Source organism: Arvicanthis niloticus, chromosome 17 (assembly GCF_011762505.2).
Source record: "Arvicanthis niloticus isolate mArvNil1 chromosome 17, mArvNil1.pat.X, whole genome shotgun sequence".
In the NCBI taxonomy this organism is placed as follows: domain Eukaryota; kingdom Metazoa; phylum Chordata; class Mammalia; order Rodentia; family Muridae; genus Arvicanthis; species Arvicanthis niloticus.
This window is the reverse complement of record NC_047674.1, coordinates 30,409,299-30,424,739: the sequence shown is the minus strand read 5'-3', so window position 1 is coordinate 30,424,739 and position 15,441 is coordinate 30,409,299. Positions and strand designations below refer to the sequence as shown.

The following is a 15,441-nucleotide window of genomic DNA, read 5'->3' as shown; positions in this document are numbered from 1 at the left end:
TCTTACACTCAAGAAATGAGGAGGAGGAAAAAAAAAAAAAAAAAAAAAAAAAAAAAGGCCGGGCAGTGGTGGCGCACGCCTTTAATCCCAGCACTTAGGGGGAAGAGACAGGCGGATTTCTGAGTTCGAGGCCAGCCTGGTCTACAGAGTGAGTTCCAGGACAGCCAGGGCTACACAAAGAAACTCTGTCTTGAAAAAACAAAAAAAGAAAAAAAGAAAAAAAAGAAATGAGGATGACCAGTATTCGTCTGACTAAAATTCTTTAGAACTGGAAAGACATGAGGTTGCTAAGCAGAATGCCCAGCACAAGATAGTCTTCAACAGACATCAACTGTATCGAAAAGAAAAATAAGCCAACAAATGCAGCCGGCTACTGTGCAGTCCACTCTAGACATAACTGGTCTCACCCCCTAAGGGCTTGTCAGGCCATCTGAGATGTGCATTGATTTCTAGTGGCATCAAGGGGTGGCACCACATCTTGTGGTGGTATACTAAATGAGTCTCTAGTGGGGTGAGTTACTGCACCTCCAAAAACAACTATTGAACCCAAGAGACACATCTCTCAGAGGACAGGCACGCCTGATTAAAGCAGCCATTTGCAGGCAATTCACAAACTACCACCTCAGCTATTTCTAGCACTGTGAATCACTGGGAATCTCCACTAGTCAAGGAAGACCACACAGGGACAAATGACAAAGAGTGATGTCAAGGACAGTCACTGTAGTTTACTGGCTTTTTCCCCCTTCATTCTGGGCCTGTTACGTGACTTAAACCTTCACTAAGTCCTTACAGGGCAAGCGTTACAAACTTTATTTTACACACGAGGAGGTAAACCCAATGAGAAACCCCAGTTTCAATAGCTTCTAAGTTTAAGTTCTTTTTCTATTTGTTTTTCGAGACAGGGTTTCAAAACCTGTGTAGCTCTGGCTGCCTTGGAACTCCCTCTGTCCACCAGGCTAGCCTCGAACTCACAGAGAGAGGTCTACCTGCCTCTGCCTCCAAAGTGCTCGGACTAAAGGTGTGGGTCACCACAGCCTGGCAGAATTCTTATCTGCCACCTTTTGTCCCTCAGATTGACCACATACAACATAGCAGGATGGAGATGCCGCAGGAGATGGTCTGCGGCCCAGATGAGACTACAGAGCCTTTCTGAGTGTTAACTTGGCTAGACAGAAAACATAAATTTTCAAAATTTGTTACAAAACAAATCTGCAACAAAATTTGTTTTAAAAATGGTTTCTGTTGTGTAGTACAAACATGCCTGTTATGGTATAAACTACAGAATGAACAGAGAATTTCACAGTTCTAACATGTAACTCTGAACAATTTTCCCACTTCCTGCAGCCTTTGGCTAATTCCTCTTTCCTGAGTCCCCAACAAAGCATGCCTGTCAGTTTCTCTGGCCAGGAGCTCTCATCTCCATGTGACATTCTACAAACCCTGCATTCCACTGCATCACTTGTGACTGACTACCTGAGCACAGGGCATTCCAAAGTGGTTCTCCAAGTTGCTGAGACCTAATTTATTCACTTCCCATGGTTAACTTTATCACAACTACACCCATGTTGACTGCCTACAACCAAAATCTTCATTGGGAAAACAAAATCCAATAATTTTAAATTCCACCAAGTACCTAATCTAGTAACTCAATAAAACACTCGATAGTGACTTCTGACTATAAGGACAGGGGCGCTACCTCAGTAAACTGTAACCTGGAATTTTAAGCCTGGCATGACATTATTTAAACAGTTTCATTTTCTGTCTATATATAATGTAGTCATATTTTGCTTCAGGAAGGATTTTGTTGGAGGGGGTGGGGGAGTGGAGCTGGTTATTAGAATAAATATCCAGCTGACATAAATCAGAAATTAGAGACATGCAGAATCATTTTTAAATGATAATTTAAAAAGTTTTATTAGTGGGGCTGGAGAGATGGCTCAGCAGTTAGGAGCACTGTGCTCTTCCAGAGGTCCTGAGTTCAATTCCCAGCAACCATATGGTGGCTCACAACCATCTGTAATGAGATCTGATGCCCTCTTCCAGCCTGCAGGGGTACAGGCAGGTAGAACGCTGTATACATAATAAATAAATAAATCTTAAAAAAAGTTTTTATTAAGCTAGTTGGTGGTGGTCCATGCAGTTAATGCCAGCACTTGTGAGGCAGAGACAGACAGATCTCTATGAGTTCCAGGCCAGCCTGGTCTACAGAGCAAGTTCTAGGATAGCCAGGACTATACTGAGAAATCCTATCTCAAGAAACAAACAAAAAAAAAAAAAAAAAAAAAAAAAGAAGAAGAAGAAGAAAAGAAAGAAAGAAAAAAAAAGCTGTTTTATTAAATACAAATAAAGTCTATATAAATGTATAAATGCTATACATTAACCATCCATAATACCTAAAAAGCATATGGAATATTAAATACTGGACCTAAGAAGTTAGAAAACTCCAGTTTAGAGAAGATATGTAGAGTGAATTCTACTAATAAGTTCTGACATCTCAAAAGAAAAAGGAGTGTTATACTCCACTGGAATGCAGCTGTTCATTTTACACCACAGTTTTCCATACTAAGCTTCATCATGAAGCACACGGAAATCTCTAGAGGGTACCCTTAAACTACTCCAGGCAGCTGCAAGCCTGGCTCATTAGACACAGGTGACCTACATTTGTATCCGAGGCCACATATGTGAACACTTATATAGGCCCTTACCTTAAGACTGTCCTGGGCTATCAATTGACACAACTGAGTCTTTAAACAAAAAACAAAACAAAACAAAAATGGCTACATTACTAGCCATTCTCCATCCTCCAAAAGATACTTTCAACTCTAGACTACAGAATGAGGAATATGTTTTGCTAAATAGATTTAACAATCTTGCATCTTAATTCTTACATTACTGGGTTTTTTTTTTTTTTATTAAGTTTTTAAAGTGTTCTCTGAAATTTCCCATATGTTCCATGGCTAAGAACACTTTGGTTAACATTTGGTATAGTCCTTAATCAACATCCCACAGACAAAACAGAAGTGCCTGAAAGAACAAGAGGCACGATTCATGACACCTCGGATCAATGAACACCATGACGTAAGCCTGCACAACTTTATAAACCGCAATTATGAAAAACTCATGCCCTTTCTACTTAGAGAACATAAATATTTCTTTTATACAGCTTACATAATTTCGTTGTCTAGTATATGTTCCGATTTACACTTAGGGGTTAAAGGAACCTATGTCACCATAACCTGTTAGTAAAACTATTCTTGAAGCATTTGGAAGAGAAAGAAGCCTGAACCACAGGGTGCGTGTTACATGATTCTAAATTTAGATTTTTACATTCAAGTGAGCAACCGTGTCATTCTTTATCTTTTACCAAGTAATTTGTCGGGCAGCAAAAAGCACAACAGCAAAATAGATGGCAGGCTCGAAGAAGATAACATACTATCTACTGCTATTTCCTAATTCCGAATGTAAGCCCTGAACCCGCTCCTGAGATCACAACGCTTAGCGATATAAAGGCGGGCGCGGGAAGCGTACCACTGCCACCACATAACGCCAACCCTTCCAGACATCACCTGGCACACCTGGAGGGGTCCAGGGGTCCCACTCGCCGCTTCCAGGGGATGGAGGAAACCCAGGCCTGGGAGGAGGCGGGGGCTCCTTCGATGGTACCTCGGGCACATCTTAGTCCCCCGCAGGCAAGCGGCCCCCGCCCTACCTGCCCCGCGGCGGCGCCACCTCCAACCCCCCAGCCCTCCAGCCCTCCAGCCCTCCAGCCCTCCAGCCCTCCAGCCCTCCAGCCCTCCAATCCTCCAGCCCTCCAGCCGCGGGGTCTTGCCCGCAACTCTTGGCCCCGCTGCACGCACACACCGCACTGCACTTTCCGGGTGCTCCGGACCGCCCGAGGCTCCAGGCCAGCCACCGGGAAGGAGCGCAGCACCGAGGGGCTGCGGCGGCGGCAAGGCGCGGAGAGCGCCCGGCCCGCGCCCCGTTCCCCGTTCCGAGGCCCCGCGCGCGCGCGATCGGACACCGGCCTCGGGATGCCCGGATTCCACCACCAGCAGGTGGGTGCTCCACGGACCCGGCCGTATTCCGCCTGGCTGCCCCCTGCCCGGCGCCCCGCGCTCCTCACCTGCCGCGGGCCAGGGCGCTTCTGCCGCGGCCGCCGGCGACGCTATTGGAGCCGCCTCCGCCGCCACCGGCCGCGCGCCCCGCCCTCGCCAGGGACAGCCCCTGGCCAGACCCCGCCCCAGTCCCCGCCAGCCATTGGCCACCACTTCCCCAAGCTCCCCGCCGCCGCTGCCAGTGGTCCGCCGGCCTGTCACTCAGCGGCGCAATGGAGCAGCCTATATATTTCTCCCCAGCCCTTTTTCCCTGCATCGGTGTAGCGGCCCGGGGCTGGAGCACAGCAGCCACATCTGGCTGGAACCCTCCGGCCTGAGCGCAAGCAACCTTGGGAAGCAACAAAGGCCCCAGTGAACCCACGGCGTACAACCTGGCCACCGTGGTCTTTTCTCCTAGCTCTGGGTCCCATCTTCTGGCGGTCCAGGCGCGGTGACAGGTCCTGGCTCTAATCCAAACATAGCCTCCAAGGCCCTCCGTTCCAAGCATTACACTGCCAGCATCAGTGAGGAGCATCATTATCCTGCAGCTCCCAGGAGGAGGCAGAGATGCAGGGAGGACCAATTGAAGCAACAAATATGACTAGGGTTTAAATACATATCATTCGGTGCTAATGTTCCCGATTTTTTTTTTTTTTTTTTTTTTTTACTATGCTGTGTTAGTCTTCCCTTCTCTCTTGAGCACATGTCAGATTACCATTTCTTAAAGTTTAAAGCTGGCTTCAGATCGAAATGGATGGACATCTATAGAAAACGTAAGTGGCCTGCCCATTTGGGGCCGCTAATAGTTAACTACTCCTGTGCATGTTATCTGTCAGCTATCATGCCTGGCAGGTATTAAGATCTTTAATTGCTTCTTATCATATGTTAATCCGGGCAGATCTTTAATTGCTTATCATGTGTTAATTCTCATTTCTCCCATAGAAGCTCAAAGGTTAAAGAGTTTACCTATGGTTACACAGCTAATAAGATAAGAGACGGTTTGTCCTCCTGGTTACCGTAATACTCCCAACAACCCTCCAAAGACAAGAAATCAAAGAACTAGGAGACAGCCTTGTTCCCAGCAAGCCCCAGGGTAATAAAGAGCTGTATCAAAAGACAGTAATTCAAAAATAAAAAACTCGAGTACACAACATCAGAGTGAGGAATTTCTGTTTTCAGGGGAAAAAAAACTTTGTTTATTTGTCTCAAAATAAGTGTTTGGTAATTAGCTATTATATTTATAGGTTTCTCGGCTCTCCTGTGGTAAGATTTCTCTCCATCATTCCTAAGGTTTTTTTTTTTTTTAAATCCAAAAAGAGACTCATAGTCTGCCTCTCCCCCCCACCCCCCAACCCCCCACCCCACCCCCTCCAGCTCCAGACCAGCTGGGGTATGAAAGAAAATGATAAACCCAATGGCAGCTTTGCTTTCTACTTTAGGGGAAAATGAAGCTAAATTCCCTGTATAACTGTGCCTAAAACATTACCAGTTAGCAACCCAGTGATAGACCTCAAGATGGATACAAGCAATATAGATGGATCCCCTACTAGACACAGAATCTGAAACACAGTTGGGTTGGATTGCAAATTCTGTTAGCATAGATATACCAGGCCTTGCTACCTTTCTACTGTTCTGAATGTCAGATCAGTTCACGGCTTCATGCAGCAGAAGAAAATATTTAACAGGAAAGAAACAGCCCTCGAGCTGTGTTTTGTAGGGTCAGCTAAAAGGCTGAGCAACACAACCAGCCATTCTTCTGATACCCCAATGTTATACAGAGAGAAGCTAGGGAATTTCATGGGTACGAATCGTTATTTAACAGTGATTAAACCCGATTCTCCTTGATTCAGAGCCTTCTAGTGCTCTGCCTCCCTCTGTTTGCATCTTTAGCGATCCATGAGGTTTTGGATGACTGGATGAATATTAAAAAGACCTATTTCCACTTTCTCTATTTTTTTTCTTTTGGTAAAGGAAGGGAATGAAAGTGTTCACAGACATTTTCTAGCAGAGACAATGGTCAGATGAGAAGTGAAACTGGAAAAGATGTGACGTGGATACAGACTGGAGTGGTACATTCAGGACGAGTACATATTTGGGCGGTCTCCCTAGACTCTGTAAACAGGAAAACATCAGAAGTGAAAAGAAGCAATAAACGTCCACGAGTTGAAAACCCCTTATAATATTTTCTGTACATTTATTTAGTGTGGGGGTCACAGGCATGCCACGGCACTCATGTAGAAGGCAGAGGGCTACTTGCAGGAGTCTGCGCTCTTGGGAACTAAGAATTGAACACAGGTGGTTGGGCTCAATAGCTTGTGCCTTTAAAGGCTGAGCCATTAAAAGTCCAAAGGGGAGGGATTCCCTCCCCTTCATTGCCCTTCGTCTGGCAGAAGGACAGCTTTTCTAAGAAATTGTGGAGACCCTGCCATGATTAAATTTGTCTCTATTTACCTTGTTGAGAGGAAGCTGTGGCATTCAATTGGTTGAGCTAAGAAACTGGGATGGTTTGAAACATACCTTCCAGGTGTGAGTTAGAGTCCATGATTCCTCTCAGTCTTTCGACATTTACAACCTTGAATTTGCCAACTAGGACCAAGGCTATCTGCTTAACTACACTTTAGTAGCCACTCATGAATGATGTAAGTTTGATTACTAGTGCATGAAGGGAGACACACGGTGGAAAACAACTGCCCATCCTGTGTTCCATTTCTTGGAAAATGATTAACTGGGGGATGAGTATTAAAGATTGCCTTAATTGCTGGGCAGGATGGCCCATGAATACTCAGGACACTGGGGCGGGAGGATTACAAGTTCAATGCCAGTCGCCAGTCTCGGTAACACGGCAAGTTTGAGACCAGTTTGACCTAAGAGACTCTCTCAAAACAAAACCAAATATTTATCATCACGATCTGCTTAATTAGCAAGCAAAGGCAGTTAGTCCAGATCCTAAGTCTAATCAAATTCTGCTTTGTTTTTGTTGTTGTTTTTAAGTCTCTTCCCCTCTCCTGATACCTTTTCATGGCTTTTTAGTTCCGTAGTTTTTTTTTTTTTTTTTTTTTTTTTTTTTTACCTTCAAGCTGTCAGTGAAACCAGAGCTGAGAAGTTCAGCCTGTAATGTCACCACTGTTCTGTATCCCAGCGATTCTCAACCTTCCTGACACTGCGGACCCTTTAATACAGTTCCTCATGTTGTGATGACCCCTAACCATAAAATTATTTCAGTCACTACTTCATAACTGTAATTTTGCTACTGTTATGAATCATGATGTTAATAGCTGTGTTTGCTGCTGGGTGACCCCTGTGAAAGGGTCATTCAACCCCTGAGATGCCACAACCCACAGGTTGAGAACTGCTGCTTTAACTGTCCCCAACAAAGCTGTTGAGTCATTGCTATATTATATACAAATGTTCGTTCTTCCACGAGCCCACCCCCACCCTCAAAGGCCTATGATTACAGAGGCAGCTGGTACCTCCCCATGGAGTCTCACAGACTAGTGAGAGACTTAGATAAGTAATTAAACCACAGGACTTTGCAGCAAAACACAGGAGCTGGGCAGTGATAGTCTGAGGCCATTAATCAGATTCTTGGGCAGGGAAGACTTCCTGGAAGTGACATTCAAGCTAAAAGTAGACTACACACAGGAAACGAATCTTTTTCTTTTATCTCTTTGATGATGTTTGGCAGTAAGGCCTTTCGTGCATTAATCAGTTTCCAAGAAATCAGGCACAAGACTGCCAGGTTTGGGGTTTTTTCTCCACCCTGTCCTTCCCTGTGTTAGCAATCAGACTTGTGTGGTTTGCACTTGGTTACAAATGTAATCCTGGTGTCCTGGATTGGACCTACGTTCAATATGAGGGCTTCAAGAGGCATCACATCTGGAGATTCTCCCTGGCTCTTTCAAATGTGTATGCAAGGAATCCCTTGTTTTAATTGGGAGACACAAAGATGCTACATTTATCCACAACAACTAGTGCACTCCTCCTCCTCCTGTAGTGAGCTACAGTTCTGTATGGTGTCATAGAACTGAATATTGGGATTGTGAAGACTCTGTAACAGTATAAGGTTCTGAACACACGAAGAGTGAATATAAATTCAAAATGAAACACGCAGTGAATCTTAAGTGTTTATGATGGCCCCTGCCCACGTTACATGTGTTACACATACTACACATGTTACACATGTTACACACTGCAGCTTCTGAACATACAACATGTGTACTCCATACTTGGTATGCCATCGCCCACACGATGCCTATAACACCTCTCCTCTAACAGGAGACTACTGCCTTCCAATGTATTGCACATATTAAGTTGTCTGCTCTTATAGAAACCTGATGCTTTAATTGTGGAAAACAATATCATTTAATATTTACCTACTGTTGTCCCCCAGCGTGTAAACATTAAATTAGCATGTCTTTCATTTATATTGGGTTGATTTTAAAACTTGCTACTTGAGCCAGGCATGACTTAACCTCAATTCCACTCACCCCAGCCTTTTTTGAGGCAGAGACAGGCAGATATCTTTGAGTGCCAGGCCAAACCTGTCTCAAAACAACAACAACAAAAAAATAACAACAAAAAAAAATTGCTACTTGAGTTGCTGACGAGTTTCACTGAAAACAAAACCATTAAATGAATTTTGGATAGGAATTAGGATAGAACTTTCAACAATTTCTGAGATGGCTCTAAACTTCCTTATGCCATTTTGTACTATATGTTTATGCAAACCAATGTTCTCAATATTAGTGATTATAAAATCAAAATAGCAATCAAGTGTGAAAAGCATTGAAGATGCACCATCAAATATCCAACCAAGATTTAATTCTTTATGGAAAAATAAACAAACATGTCCATCTTATTAGTATGTGAATTTGCTTTTGTCTAAGCTAATGTTGAAAACTATGTATAGCAAAAAAATTTATAAAACAAAATTTTTATAACTTATTGTCAATAAATGTTTGGCACACACACACATATATACACATATATGTATATATACACACACATATATACCTGAAATCTATATTCACAGTGTCATGTATAAATTTCTCAGGTGAAAGGGAGTCTCAAGTGGAAAAATTTAAGAAGCGATAATCTAGGTGGCTTGGGATCAGCTGGGACATAAGAGTCTGTTAACCCAGCTGGACTGAATGGTACAGGCCTATAATCCTAGATACTCAAGGGAGGGAAGTAGAAGGATCACAAGTTCAAGGCCTGTCTGGGTTACAGAGTGAGTTCAAGACTAGTTTGGGAAACTTAACAAAACCCTGTCAAGAAACAAACAGTAAAATAAAGGGTTGGGCATGTAGTTCAGTGATAGAGTGCTTGCCTAGAATGGATGAGGACCAGAGTTCAAATCCCAGTACTGAAGGAAGGGTTCCATTAATACTTTCTTATTCGTAGAACATATATGTGGGGAGAGAGAGAGAGAGAGAGAGAGAGAGAGAGAGAGAGAGAGAGAGAGAGAGAGAGAGAGAGAAGAGAGACACAATGATTCACAATGTGACCCCTTAGCTGGTCTGGAACTTTCTATGCAGACCAGACTGGCTTTAAATTAACATAGATTTGCCTGCCTCTGCCACCCATGTGCTGTGTTTAAAGGTGGGTACTGTCATATCAGGCAGCTGTAGAATATTTTAAGATGAAGTTCACAAACCCCTGTTATATAATCAGACAGGACATGCAAACCCAAGGGATTGAAAGAGACTATAAATGGGACCAACCACCACATTTGTCTTGGTTAAAGTCTCTATTGCTGTTATAAAACACCATGACCAAAAGCAACTTGGAGAGAAAGGGTTTATTTCAGCTTCCAAGGAAGTCAGGGCAGGAACACCAAACAGTAACCGGGAGGCAGGACCTGAAGCAGAACCCTGAAGAGGGGCTGCTTACTGATTTGCTTCTTATGGTGTGCTCAGCTTTCGAATACAACTCAAGACTACCTGCCTAGGGATGTCACTGCTCCTTGTGGGCTAGGTCCTCTCACAGCAATCTTTAATCAGGAAAATTCACCACAGGTTTCCTTCCCTGTAGACCAATCTCTGGGGCATTTTCTGAATTGATATTTCTCTTTCCAGAGCAGTCTAACTTGTGTCAACTCAACACAAAACCTACGTGGGACATTTAACAGTCTATGCGCACATGAAGGACCATCCAAATGAGACACCAACAAGTTGTTATTCTTGCTTCTAATTCTTACTCTCCCTCCCCACATCTTTGCTCACCAATGGTCCCTTTCAAAGACACTTCATATTCCCACTCCAGTTCCCATTACTGAGGCATATTGCTTGGACAAAAGCCAGACTGTGTGTCTCCATCACAATGATATTAGAAGACCATGCCGTACTTAAGGACTGTAACAGGCCGTGTTTATATAAGATATACAAGACACTGCTAAACTGTTGTCAAGACACCTCTAAAAAGAGAATTGCCGCAACATATTTGCGGGGAGCAGGGTGCCTCCGGTTTAGGACAGCAGAGAAATACTTTGTGTCAGCTAAAGACTCCACTGCCAAGATGGCTGCAGAGAGGCAGTTCTTCTCTAAGGGAGTTAGTCCCCTCATTCAGGCTGACTCACTTCATGATACTCAATGTATATTCAGAAGGCATGATGGATGAGACTTGAATATGGGAGAATCAAAGCAATGTTGGGATGTGTTCTCCCTCCCCCCCCCCCCCCATTTCTTTTTGTTCCTCTCTGAGTTTGGTACCTGTGGTGCATCTGAAATCTCCCCCATGCATAAAACCAACTGGAGCAATTCTACTCTCTTCTACTCTGACAGTAAATTTCAAACAAGATCAAAACCCTTATTCACACATAATACACCCAGAACTGTGGCTATGATACTGAGTCTATGCTAATTTTCATCCATTACCAGAGCATCCTCCAGTACACGAGTCTATATGAATCTAGCCAGAAAGAAGAGGAAGTGTAAGGAAAGGGAGTGGGGAGGAGGGAGGGAGGAAAGGAAGAGAAGAAACAGAAGAAAAGGAAGAAGGGAAGTGGGAAACAGGTGAAAGGAGAAAGAAAGAAAGAAAGAAAGAAAGAAAGAAAGAAAGAAAGAAAGAAAGAAAGAAAAGAAAGAAAGAAAGGAAGAAAGAAGCAGGGGGGTGGCGCGCGGGAGGCGGGGCAGAACAGAGAAGAGGAGGAGGAGGAACCTGAGTGCTGGGATTACAAGGGCGTGCCACCACACCCCAGTTCTATCGGATGTGTTTTTGCACAAAAAGAACCCACAATAGCCGCTGCATGCCATGGTGCTGACGAGGCCGGGTAAACAAAGTGCTGAAAGGAGCAAAGAGGAAGCGAGGCTCCTGGGCTGGCATCTGCTGGGTACTCCTAGAGAACTGTTGGGGTTGGATCGGAAGGCGGAACCAGCTAGACGGCCAGAGACAGGAGCTGCCCACCCTGGCTGTTCTTACAGCTGTTGCTAGCAACCACACCTGCAGAGGGAGGCAGGAGCAGGAAGCGGCTCTCTTTCCTCTGCCTTCTGACCTCCAGTCATGGCTCCTTGTAGATCTTAACCGAAAAGGCCAGCTGGCATTGGAGGCCAGGAAATGTTACCAACCAACTGCAACTCTTCCTCCCCCTCCCACCCCTGGACAACTCCATCATCATAGGGCAGATATTGGAAAGGCAGCCCATGAGGCTCAATAAGTAACCAGGTAAAAGAAACAAGTTAGGCTTCGTTTCAAGGTAAAACAAAAGTCTGTCCTGGAAATTGAGGACTGGAGAGCCGCCTGCTCCTCTGATCTTCCGGCTCAGCAGGACTACGATAGACTTTTTAAATGGCCTCTATTATTCCCAGTGCTCCTAAAAGAGGTGCCTTGCCACTCTCAGGGCAGCTATCACTATTGAGGCACTACAAGGATTCCCTCTCAAACCCTTATCCTATGATCTGATATTTGCAAGACACTAAAATCTGAGCTGTGATGGGGACCCTCCAGGAGTTTACACTGTGGTTGGAGGAACCCTAAAAATCTCCTGCTCATCTCCGGCCTCCATCACTAGAGCCTCGTTCTATATAGGTCCCTCATTTCCACACAGGGCACTGTGCCCCCGACCCTCTCAGTCCCTGTCCCTTCTCCACCACCCTCATTTGCTAACAGTCTTCAAAGCTAAGCTTGAACATTAACACCTCCCTCACCCAAGCTCCGGAGAGGTGTCCATCACCTAAGCTTCTCAGGTCCCGAGTTTTCAAATCGGGGCACTATTGGAAGATTGAAGAAGGGACAAACCGGAAAGCCTCATCTCAGGGTTGAAGGAGTGCTGGAACACACAAGCAACCATGATGTTCCGAAGCAACGTTTTCTCTGTTTTAGTGAGCAGTACATGCACAGCTCCATGCACCTTTGACAACCTGCTGCCTGGGTCTTTAAGCTGCTCCCTCTTGAGGGCAGAGGCCACCTCATTCACTAGACACTCACCAGGCTTTTCAGAGGGTTGTTGACTGAATTAATGAGAACCACGTGGAAGAGGAAAGGCTGGCTTTGAGCCTGGAAGTACAGGTGTAGGATTTGGTCAGGGGAAAGAAGAAGCCACAGGTACACCTGGTCACAAAGAGGGCAGCACATCACCATTGTTCCCAGCACCTGGCTTGGATGGTCTGATTCAGCAGAGGTCATGAAGAGATGCATCATGGGAAACATAGGTGCAGGGTAGGAAAATTTGCAAGGGAGCTATAAGAGGAGAACACTGAATATTTCTGAATGGACTGACAGGATTATAGCAAAAAATACTCCAAGGTGAATATATTCACATAACATATAAAAAACAAATACCTATGTATGTATGTATGTATGTATGTAATGTATATAGAATAAATTGAATAAAGGACATCTCCTGTCACTGATACCAGCTAAAAAAAACTGTTATGAAAACTGAATAAAAAAAAAAACCTGGGCCTTATTTTGACAAAAACAAAACAAAACAAAAAACAAAAAAACAAAAAACAAAAAACAAACCACCACCACCTCCAACATAAATCTGTATCTGTCCTAAAGGTAAATATTTGTAAATATTTACTCATTAGTTTGATTTTCTTCTTCAAACCTGACAGAGTTCTAAAATTACTATCACAAAACATAAGATCAGTTAAATAAGAACAAAGGCCTGTCTTTACATGACCAAATGTTCTAATGTTCATGTAAAACAAAACAAAACAAAACACCAAAAAACCTGTCATGTCACTCCAGTTGTGAACTGTGGGGGAAACAGGTTTCGCTACAGAAACGAACTTTTGAGAATTATGCACCATGTGATGGTGCTGCCCCAGCCCACAATTACAGAAGGGGTATGGGATGGCAGAAATGTCATCAGACATCAAGGAAATAAAAGTTTGCTCCAAAGAAGCACCGAGAAATCATCTAAGACAATCTCCACAGAGCCCATGAGGAACCTAGTTTTTACCAAATTCTTTGAAATCTTGATTGTAGTTATCAAAGGCTTGGAAGACACATTGTATATATGAACTGTTCCAGTTAGTCAAAGGGACCGGATGACAATGTACTGCTCAGATCCTGCCTGGAGCTGAGAAGTTAGTCCCTCTCCAGCTACAAGCAGGAGAGCAATTTTGTGAAAAATGCATTCATTCACTAGCTGATGGGGATTTGCCAACATTACTAGCCCTTCACGACGGAGCCTCAAGCTGGTTCCTAACTTTGGGGCATCTTCAGTCCACCCCCATTACTCCATACTCTCTTTACAAACAACATTTTGTTCCTTCGGTTTCCCTTCTAAGCGCCTATGCTATCTGAAGTTTTTGCACACAAAACGTGCAAATTTATTAAGTGTCATTTCCCTCAGAATTAATCAAATCAAATCCAGATGGTCAGAATCCCTTTTGTAATCCTGGTTTCTTTATCACAAAGACAGGCAGACACACACAGTCCATTGGGCTGTTAACAGTCAGACTCCCATTCCAGATGACTGTAAAGGGCTGAGGCCAACAGAACTCACCAAAGTCATCTCTGGAGGTCTTTGAAGTGAGCCATGCAGTCTCCTTCACTGTTGGAACAGAGGCAGGAACACAGGCCGGAGTAAGCAGAGGCAAGGTGCAAGCCACATAGAAGCCAAGGGTAGAGGAGACAGAAGAAGGAAACTGTTGGTATAAACGGAGAAGCAGCAACTAGAAAAGATGCAGAGACAGAAAAGTCAACACACAGGGAGGAGTGGGAGCTGCTCATGAAAGGTTGATGCGGGGCATCTGGAGTGTCTGCTGCCACAGACAAAGGACCCAGGGGATTTCAACTAGTCCCCAAGGCTGCAGGACATTCCTACTGTGTACCTGCTCTTCTCAGTATGAATCATAAGAGTGCTGGGAAATGCAGGAAGTGCTGGGAACTGAGGAAGTGTACCCATTTTCTGAGCAGCACCTGACAGGTTTTTGTGGAAGACACATAATTCCTACAATGTCACGTGCATGTATTCACATGCGAACAGAACATTCTAGAACTGCAGGCTTACAAGTATTCCGGATTATCTTTGTGTCTCACTATGTCTAGGTCCAGGCTGGCCTAGAACTTGTGAGCGCATGGGTTAAAGATGTGGGTCACCGTGCTTATTTAGATGATATTTCATTTTGAATCTCAAATCTAAGATAACTGAGCATCTGAAAGAGGAGAGAGCAGAGTAGTTACGTTTGTAAGAACCTTTAAAGCAGCCAGCTGGCCTGCTGTCCAGCTTCTAACAATTCGATATTTATCAGCACAGAATCTAAAGCTGTCACACGGAGAACCAAAATGACCTAGTTCTGATCATTGTCATCATAGCATTTCTGTTCCAAACATCTTACTGAAAGTCTAGATATGATGTCATTAGTTCCCATGATAAACCTTCCACTTCAGCCTTCCCCTGAAACAACAGGCTTGATAGTGGTTTGGGTTTTTTGCTTGGTTTTGTCATCAGATAAAGCCAAGCTCAGGAGCACATATCTACAGTCTAATCCCACAGTTCCTACATCAAGATGAGAGGTGGAGACAGGACTGGAGGCAGAACTCCCCAGAGCTCCCAGAAGACCTAGCCTGGCATCTGCAACGATGAACAAGAAGAGGCCCAAGGAGGAAGGCAAGGACTGACACCTAAGGCTGTCTTTCATCACGCGTGCGCACGCGCGCGCGCGCGCACACACACACACACACACACACACACACACACACACACACACACACACGAAAGAGTACCAAAACAGAAAAGAAATGTCATATGGTAGCAAATAGTTATAATCCCAGCACTGGGGAGGTAGAGAGAGGCAGATCCCTCATGCTTGCTAGCCAGCCAGTGCGCCTAGGCCTGTGAGAGACCCTGTCTCAGCAACAAAACAACATTATGCCTTGGGCAGAGTATTGTCTA

At 44.3% G+C, this 15,441-nt stretch overlaps 1 protein-coding gene across 2 annotated transcripts in view; it reads right to left on the bottom strand.

Moving 5' to 3' along the window:
- Window positions 1–4,210, bottom strand: part of Mgat4a (alpha-1,3-mannosyl-glycoprotein 4-beta-N-acetylglucosaminyltransferase A) — a 92,057-nt gene extending 87,847 nt beyond the window's left edge. For both annotated transcript variants that reach the window (XM_034521797.2, XM_076915044.1), the window contains exon 1: window positions 4,124–4,210. The gene's annotated coding sequence lies outside the window, so the exon portion shown is untranslated. The remainder of the gene's footprint in view (window positions 1–4,123) is intronic.
- Between the last annotated feature and the right edge of the window lie 11,231 nt (window positions 4,211–15,441).